The following is a 9,945-nucleotide window of genomic DNA, read 5'->3' as shown; positions in this document are numbered from 1 at the left end:
ATCTGACTGTGAAAAACCGTGGCCACGGAGTGGATTTGACAAGCTCTCGGTTAAGACAGTAGTGGTACAGGAAGTTGAGACCCACGGCGTTCGATGGTTCTGTCTTTCTGCCAAATTCCCCCCGTCCAGAAAGGATTGCTTTTCTTAGTAGACCAGATGGATTGGTGAAGAAAGGGCTGTCTGCAAATTAAACATAAAATAAATATCAAATAATAAAATGTAAAGACCGTATATAAACATCTGGACAAAATGTTAAAAAAAAAAAAAAGCAGGCAATCTACTGTATATAATTCCAGATATGGAGTCGCTTAGATGATTGACAGAATTCTCATTTATTTCTAAGCATTGGATATTTTATAGACGCGGCTTCCATTAAACCACATTTCTTCATGAATACTTGCCCTGCGTAATTTTCATCCTGGTAATATTTCCCCATTTTGGAACAGCAGCCAAGGGGTCAAAAGAGCCTTCTTTTGGAAAATGTGTTTTGTATTTAGCAGGACAGCCATGATGATGCCAAATGACAAGGAGAGGCTGCTCCGCGTGAGGACGGTTAACTCTCTTCTAGTCTGGACTAGCTGTCCTTCTTGTGGCCACCTCCGATTTTGCTCAGTTATTAGCTGTCCTTAAGAACACGTTAGCAGCACAGAGGAGGGTCTCTTTCCTGTCCAGTCCATCAGATCCTGAAGTTCTAGAGATCGTAACAGAGAGACATGGCGTATTAGTGCATTGCCTCCTCCTTTTCCTGGATATCATATTGAATTGACAAATTTAAAAACAGAGTGAGAGAACATCTGAGCGGTAACTGTTACGTAGCCATCTCAAGGGAAATGGCTTGTTCTAGAGTAAGGCAGAAATATCTAAATATCCTATTTAAATCACTTTGGAAATTTCGAGCTGTCAATCCCAAAGGGGGAAATGATGGATGTCCTCATCATACAGGCGCGTATAACTCAGCCACCTGAGTAATGGACAGACGGACAGACACACATCTACACAGATGAGAACATTAAGGATCGCTGATGCACAGTGACTCATCTGGACACAAACCTAATTAGAAGCAAAGCTAGGGCTAGAACTCAGACCTCTTAATTTTTAATGCATCTCTTTGCTGCACTGTGCTTTTGGATTAGCTGGCATAAATCCATCCGAACTCCAAGATGGTTTGAACTATTTGAAATGACACATTTCCTTCCTTTGCTGTCTCTGCCCCACCCAGGTTTTCCTACAGCGCAGAGATGATCACTGCATTTCCTTTTGCAAAAACCTACAGCGGCTCCTTATTTCCCACCAAGGGGGCTTGCAAAGCTCCACGACGTGCTTCCCACTGTCATTCCACTCTTTCCAACGCCTGGTCACTTGGAGTGTTTTCCAACCTAATCAAACCACCCGCTGCCACACTTCCTCTTCCACCCCCTGAACCTCTGCTCACATCCCCTCCCCCCCCCCCCCCGGAGAAACCTCCCCACACACCAGGCTTCCCTGTGAAAATTCCACTCGTCCTTTAAGGCCAGATCACACGCTGTCTCCTTTGGGAAGCCTTCCAGGAGACCCAGCTGTCTGGGACTGCTTCTCTTTCACTTTGCCGGTTTCTCTGCATCGGCTTGTATCACTGTCTGCCACCTGCTCCTCCAAAAGTCCTTTGAGGGAAAATCCCTCTTACTCATCACTGCAACTCCAGAGCTTTGGATGGTGCTAGACACAGAGTAGGTGCTCAGTTAAAACATACTCTTGAATAAATAAATGTGTCGGTTTATTAACATTATAATAGCTCCAACCTCTTCCACTCCAGAATCGGTGTATTCACATGAAAATAATCCAAACATGCTACATCAGTGAATAGATCAAGTAATTAGCCAATTGTCCATTTTTTTCTTTTTTAATTACAAACTTGTTTTGCACGATGTCGGCATAACACTGGCCTCTCGGCAGAACTTTCAGCAACTGGAAATGTAAAGTCAACTTCAAACCCAAAAGCAACACACATCGTCTTTGGTAGAAACATATACAATTCCGTAGTAAATTCCCCGGTTATATTACACGGTCACACTTTGTCACTATTCATTTATTTCAATGACTCCACGATGCCACAAGAAATGTCCTACTCCAGACCTTCTCCCGTGGCTTTATATACAGTATCTGCTTCCTAAATCGTTCATTAAACATTTACATCGATAAATGCACTTTGAATATTAATGAAGAATAGTGTGGGGAAGAAAGTACTAGCTGGAGAAGGGGGCTGTGGAGGGTCGGAGGGGTGTGTTCCCTACTACCTACCTAATATGCGGTTATGGTGCAACCAAGTTCAGCGGCTATCTGGGGAGGCAAAATTATCCTCTTGGTTTTTACAGTTAATACCACCTATATGTGGCAAGCAACCACACTCCCTTCCTGAACTGCAGCATAAGTCCTGCAGAGACGGTACCTCGGGATCAGAGATTGCTCCCTTACATAGGACATGTTCAAGGTGAAAGGCAAGGTCCGTGTAGCCCAGCTCAGGCTGGTCCTGCTCTTTCTCCCTGTTTCTCCGTTCTGATGATCTTACTACAATACCAGGAGTCTGGCGTGGGCATCGTTCTTGTTTGCCACCAGGATTTCATACTCACAGATGAGCTCACAAAGTCCCAAGGCATCATCTTTCAGTGAAGCCCATCTAACTCCTCCTCCCGAAGTAATCCGAATCTTAGGGACTCTTTGAAAAGGCCAAAACAATTGGGAGTTTTTCGATCCATCTTTCCAGGAGGCACATTTTGAACATGGAAACCTGGGTGGGGGAGGCTCCGGAGGGGAGGGTTTGTGGGCAGAGGGCGCTCCACTGATCTGTTGCCCCACACCGGAGGGGTGTGAGGAGTGTAACTGAAGACGTGGCTGTCACTTCTGAAAGGCCGCCAAGGTCTGTGTCATCACTGGCCTTCTAGACTGCTGTTCTGCCTCATCCAAATAAATGCTCTCTCCACGGGGCTTGTAAAAGCAGGGTTTTCATGCACACTTTCCTCCCAAGTTGGGCCGGCCAGCTACACTGCATTAAATCAATTGTGATCCAAGCTGATTCTGCTTTAAAATGACTTCCAATTAGCATGCAGCAACATGGTAGAAGATTTCCAAATAGATCAATTAAATAGCCGCATTGTGAAGAAATCATTTCCCATGGGTCTCATTTTTTTGCCCTTCGTGTGTTGGGAAAAAAAAATTTTTTTCCTGTAAAAGATGACTCCTCTGTAAAATATGAAATGATCTGATTAAAATGTTGCTTTCAAATGCTGCATTTGGAGCTGAGGGAGATTTTTCCTTTTAATTCTTCTCTGGCTGACAGTCATTATCCGCCAGACTTTGAATCATACAACTCACCTTGTCACCCTGACCCCTTTCTCCCAGGAGAATGCACACAGCACAGGTTATTATAAGCTAAACGTGTATACGGGTAGTTGAAGGATTACAAAATACCCTCAGTCAATTGTTTAGGATCCATAGAATAGAAACAATGTATATATATCCCCCCCCCCCCCCCCCCCGCCCCGATGTGTGAGTGCCCTGGCACTCCCCAGCTACTCTGAATATATTGTTACTTTTTCCAAAATCTCTCAAAAGATTTCTCTAATAACTCTCTTATTTATTATCAAAAACTAAACACTAACACATTGTGAGCCTTTAAATGAAATTTCTTTTTGGTGCCTGGGTGACTCAGTCGGTTAAGCATCTGACTTCGGCTCAGGTCATGGTGGGTTCGAGCCCCGCATCTGTCTCTGTGCGGACAGCTCAGAGCCTGGAACCTGCTTCGGATTCTGTGTCTCCCCCTCTCTGCCCCTCCGCCACTTGCACTCTGTCTCTCTCTCAAAAATAAACATTAAGAAAAAAAGGAAACGTCTTCTTTAGTATTATTAGCACATTCTGATTTTAATCAGTATCTATTCTGTCTTCTGGACAATATACTTCAGAATGACTACATATTAAAGAACAACTATATATATATATATATATATATATATATATATACACATATATATATGTATGTATATATATATATTTTTTTTTAATTATTTATTTTTTATATAATTTATTGTCAAGTTGGTTTCCAAACAACACCCAGTGCTCATCCCCACAGGTGCCCTCCTCAATGCCCATCACCCACTTTCCCCTCTCCCCCAAACCCCATCAACCCTCAGTTTGTTCTCGGTATTTAAGAGTTTCACAGTTTGCCTCCTTCCCTGTCTGTAACTTAAGAACAACAATATATATAGGTTTGTCTTTTGTTTTTGTTTGTTTGGGTTTTGGGCCTATTCTTTTTTCAGCTCTCCTTGAAACATAACATTTACTTCCTTGGGGACACATAGCCACCTCTGTGAAATCCCAATCTTTTCCAAAAATCCACAGAGTTTGCCCCAGATCTAACTCCAGTTGGGCTACAGTCAGTCGTCCTCCTTTCTATGGAGAAGGTCGCTGCTTGAAGAAACTCATACAGGATTCTGCAATAGATTACAGATGCAAGAAGTCCAGTCCAAGAGCCAGGAGCCTCGTGAACTTGGCTCCAACTCTGCCATGAATTCTCTTGTTGCTTCGGTGAGTTCTTTGCTTCTGGGTGTCAGTTTCTTCGTCTGCAAAATTGGGTGATGTGCCCATTCCTCTAACGGGCTGACTGGGCATTTGCTGCGTGCTATGTACATGGATAAAGATATTAGCCTTTTACCAGTCCAGCTTGCTGCAGGATTTTTTCTGAATCAACGGGGGAAAAAAATATATTTTCATATTAGGTTACAGCATAGTGAAATTTTAAGCCCATAGAACTTTTACATTTTAGAGGACCCAAATCTGTAATTTACTTGAGTCTTTGGAGACTTCTTCTGTTACTTCTATACTAAAAGCAGTTTTTACCTCTAGAGGTTTCAGATCACTTATTTCTATTACTATCTTCTCCTTTTTCTGTGGTTTTCTTTTTAAATACTTAATTTATTTTTTCCTGTTCTAATTTATTTTTGTATGTCTGAAGGGGAAGGACTATGCTGATTCCCCTCCCCCCCAAAACTGACTGTTTTCATGACACCACAGAGTGTGGACAATGCTACATGTCTCCAATAAATTATGCTTCTTTTACCACCTGTTGAATTCTTATCTGTAAGAATCAGTCTTCTGCGAGAACATTACTTCTTCCTCCCTTGAAACGACACAGCATCATATATTTTGTTGGTTATATTCCTCTAGTAACTTGTTGGTTATGTTCCTCTAGTAACTTTGAGATTGTGACCTTTTCCAGCATGTAGGGAATGTCCTCTCCATTCTCTTTATCTTTATTCCATTATTAGGTAAGTCATAACACGTTGTTTGAGTTGGATTCTGACAACCTCCATCAAAATACACACAAGGATAGAAGAAGGGAAATATAGATGTGGTAAAAATGCTTTAACTCAACGGGTGCTTGAGCGGCTCAGTTGGTTGAGCATCTGACTTCAGCTCAGGTCATGATCTCGCTGTTCACAAGTTCGAGCCCCACATTGGGCTGTCTGCTCTCAGACAGGCCTGCTTCAGATCCCCAGTCGCCCTCTCTCTCTGCCCCTCCCCCCTGGCTCATACTCTCTCTCACAAAGTCAATAAACATTAAAAAAAAAAAAAAAGATTTAAAAAAATGTCTTAACTCAAACAAGTCAAGGCTGCTGGTCAGGACCCTTGACTGCTTGCTGGTCTATAGGATAGACCAAAGGGCTGTGACATTGGCTTCCAGAAAGGGCTGCCCTTCCTAGACTGCCTTGAATGGAGCCCCCGTAACCTGCCTTTACCCTTCCCAGTCCTCCCCATCACATGTGACTTGGTCCTTCCACCCGGCTTCCCATATCAATCAGAATGGCAGTTCCAGCTAGGACGCTGGACAGAGAGTCACGAGGGACTCCAGCACAAGCTGACACCCTCAATGCTGCAACAACCACTTTCCCCCCACACTGTGTGCAACTAGACTAGCGATTTCCCAGAACCCATTCAGATTCATTTTGGGGCAACAGAGGCACAGTAACAAGCTGCCATCCACATCCTGGGATGACAATCAGGCCTACCATTCCTTGTGAAGATTCCATGAGCCATCAGCTACTGAATCTTTTGGTAAGGTCTTTTCCTTTTATAAATTTATATTCCAGTCCATGTGTTATCTCAGGAGGGACATTTGTCACATTTGCCTTTCTGGCAAGAGGCACCCTGAGCTATTAATATTAGAACCAAATTCCCTCAGCCTTTGTACACTCTGGTATAAAATGATACTGCGCAGCCTCAGTTCCCCTTTTAAGAAGCCTGCTTGATGTCCTAAGTCCCCAAAAGGATAATCCCCACCAGGGAAGCTCAGGTAACATTTTGGTCCTTCTCAATTTCAGAAAGGTTGACTACAAATTAATGTTCGGCTCACTGAGGTCACTTAGAGTGAGCCTGGGGCGAATGAGTATAGCCTGTCCTTGACCCCACCCCTCTACCTTTGGAGGATGGGAGGGTATTGAATTGTCTTGAAAATGCAATAATACCCTGGAAGAAAGGGAAATGGCTTCGGAGAACTCCAACCTAGTGGGTCTGCATTTGAATGAATCCAGACGCTACCAAGTTGAGATATGTGACCGGGGGTAGTCATTTGACCTCTCTGAGCCTTGGTCTCCGCATCCGTTAAACGGAATAATGGCCACCTTACATTTGGCATAATGCGAAGATTAGTCGTACGTGTTTGAAGCGCCTGGCCCATAGTAAGCTCTCGATACGAAGTGGCTATTATTAGAACTGGAGTAAGCACAGTTTATTTGGAGGTTCTTGGATGGTATGGGCAGAGCTCAGTGAGGATAAGTATCAGGTTCTTCCCTGTGTGTTCCCTGGGGCAAGGCCAGAGTGAGGACAAGGGCCGTGTGGGCCGCTAGGTTGCTCTCGCATTGGCATCTTCCCGACGTGCGGAAGAGTCAGCACCGCAGCTGATGGTAGGAATCAGAAATCGTAGGCAGTAGCTGTGCCTGGAGAGCTGGAGCCTGACCGGGTTTATGGTGCCTCTACTCCTCACGCCCCTTTGCTCGGTCCGTCACTCGGGCATTCTTCTCTACAGGTGCAATGCTGGTGACCAAGGCTGATTGCAATGTGAAAATGAGAAGCAAGTATGTGTGGTCCCGGATGGCTAATGCCACCTGCCAGAGTCTCATGAGAAAAGTCTCCAGAGTTTCCAAGAGAAAAGCAATGGGGCGGCTCGTGTCTGCTCACCTGGAGCCCTGATGCCCCCCTGGTAGAGGAGTAGGGAGCCATGTTTGGCCACTTGGCCTTCTCTTTATTATTAGAAACTTGGGTAATGTCATCTGGGAGAAAAATAAAAACCCTGGCAGAAGAGGGTATATATTTTAAGATGACACAGTTTATATTTAGAGTCTTGGATTATGCCCCTTGGGAGATATGAAAGAAGAGGAAGAGAGATTATAGCTGAGCATCTGCCCTCGGCAAATGTCACCTCCCAAAGTGGCTATGCTCCTCACAGGTGCACACCAGAGCTGAGAAGGCACAGAAGGCGGGAAACCCGGGGCTCACCCTTCGCTAGATCTTTCCACTGCCCGAGGTGCTGAGGGAATGGTCTCTGAGTCAGGGCTGGACCAGCGAGGGAGGCTGAGCCCGGCCACGGTGCACATTCACGGAGCAAAGTGCCTCCACACTCACTGGGGAGAGATTTGGGACAATGTGAATAAGCTGATGGACATCAGGTGCTTGAGACGTAGCACACTTCACCTCTGCGGTACAGATTAGTATTCTCCACTGAGGTTTCTAAGGACTGACATCATCATTTGAAGCAGAACTGGAAGGGTGATGTGCTAATTTGGTATATAATTATCACCTGTCTATGGAGATGGTGCAATCTGTTCTTGGATAATTCTTACCTCAAAATTTTATTACCGCTTCCCCTAAAGTTGAGTAATCACCATAAAAACAAAAACGGTTACCACACTTTTTCAGCCGCCTTCTGTTTATTATCTCATTTTATTCTCATAATACCCATGTAAAATTTGTCAAATAGCCTTTGACATGTTAATATAGAAGTTATTAATATAATCACTGTCGAATTTTTTTAATCTAGGGAAATTGAATGAGGAATATAAAAACTCCTCCACCTGGAGAAAACCACTGCTAATATTTTAGTGAATCTATTTTCATTATTTTCCCCTGCATATTTGAAGTAGTTAAGATATTATGTATAAAATGTTGTGCACTATTTTTCAGCTACTACTATACCATAAGAACTTACTACACAAACTTTTTCTACACAAGGTTCTTTGCAAATATAATCTTAGAGCCGCATAGCATTGCACTGAGGGACGTGTCACAATGTACTTAATAAATTCTCAATGTTTGGAATTTATTGATTCCCAATATTTTCTGTTGTGCTGCTTCAGTGAACACCACTGTGGATAAATCATGATCTGGCAAGGACTAGGAACCTTCTTTTACAAATGAGAAAGCACAAATACAGACCTCTGGTCACCTCATCCACAGATTCTCAGCCTGTGAAAGTGCACAGCAATTACAGCACAGCTTTTCTTCATGCCTGACTCGTCATAAAGAAGCAGAGAACAAAGGTTATCAACCCGGGCGCGGGAGTAAAACGATCAGAGAATTAGAGACCCAAGTTTGTACCTGTGATCATAGTCATGTTGTAGACTCTCATGAAAAGAGTAAAACCAAGAAAAGCATTTGAGATCTGTGGTTATAAACCTGGCTGGCACAACATTATCACATCAAGAGTTTATGAAACTAAATCAATCGGTTTAAAGTCGAGTTTGAAAATCTGTCGGAAGTAAGCCACGGGAGGAAGGAAGAAAAAAAGGGAGGGCAGAAGAAAAAGTCAGAAAGAAAGAAAAAAATGAAAAGGAAGTGAATGGTTCTTCTGCTCTGAAACGGATTTGCTAGCATTGCTTTGAAGTTATTTGGCAACTTTCCAATGATAATTGCTGACTTTGAAGAGATGTTTGCCAAATGGTCGAATGGTCGCTATGGCCAGGCAATGCCCCGAGGGCAGGTGGGCCCGTGGGCCTCCTGTGGGGAGTGTTAGCCCTCTGGTAGGTCTCCTAACAAAAGGAGGAGTCAGCTAATGGATGCGACACACAGGAATCCGAGCTCAGCTGTGGGCATGGGCTCTGCAGCTCCTGGCCCCACAGAGAAGGGACCAGCTGCCCACATACCAGTGGCCTCACTGGAGGCCCATAGTAGCATCCATGTTGTGTTAGGGATGTGGGAAAGGGGCTAACCCTTTAACCCTGGCTTAAATAGAAATAAGTTGGTAAAAGTTAGCTGCAACAAACAGTTGAGTATGGTTGAAGTTAAACTCAGCAGTATCTCACTTGTGTGTTTAGGTACCATGAAGACTATTCCAAACATGGCAATGGTGAAAAGATTAGAGCATCTGCTGGAAGCTTGAGGTCAACCATAAGCGTGTAGTTTGGGAGAGTCGTGTAGGGTCAGCTTTATGCTCTGGAATCGGGTCACCTTGAAAAAAATTTTTTTAATGTTTTAACTTATTTTTGAGACAGAGGGAGACAGAGCATGAGTAGGGGAGGGGCAGAGAGAGAGGGAGACACAGAATCCGAAGCAGGCACCAGGCTCTGAGCTGTCAGCACAGAGCCCGACACGGGGCTCGAACTCATGGAGTGTGAGATCATGACCAGAGCTGAAGTCGGACACTCACCCAACTGAGCCACCCAGGCACCCCAACGGGTCACCTTTTAAAGATGACATCGGGGTGATCCGGGCTTACATTCTTCTAGTGACTTCCAGACAGAGTGTGTTCCATGTGCAGTCCAGAAGATGAAGCCTCCGGATGCTGCTGCCCAAGGAGCTCACCTGGGACTGACTCGTCCGGCTGGAGTTCCCTTCTCCTAACATCACGGTTCACCATGAAAGCCGGTCAGGTCCGCCTCTCGGGTTGTGCAGACAGATGGCAGATGATTCTGATGATTCAGG

At 44.3% G+C, this 9,945-nt stretch overlaps 1 long non-coding RNA gene across 1 annotated transcript; it reads right to left on the bottom strand.

Moving 5' to 3' along the window:
* Positions 1-313: 313 nt before the first annotated feature.
* LOC109276706 (uncharacterized) lies at positions 314-3,325 on the bottom strand. Its single transcript, XR_002084807.2, has 3 exons — positions 2,607-3,325; positions 1,474-1,695; positions 314-691 (listed from the first exon to the last, which is right to left on the bottom strand). It is a non-coding gene; the product is annotated as an uncharacterized LOC109276706 (long non-coding RNA).
* Positions 3,326-9,945: the final 6,620 nt, after the last annotated feature.

The sequence above is a fragment of the Panthera pardus genome, unplaced genomic scaffold (assembly GCF_024362965.1).
Source record: "Panthera pardus isolate Hobbes unplaced genomic scaffold, ASM2436296v1 HiC_scaffold_21, whole genome shotgun sequence".
Lineage (NCBI taxonomy): Eukaryota > Metazoa > Chordata > Mammalia > Carnivora > Felidae > Panthera > Panthera pardus.
This window is presented reverse-complemented; position numbering and strand designations above follow the sequence as displayed.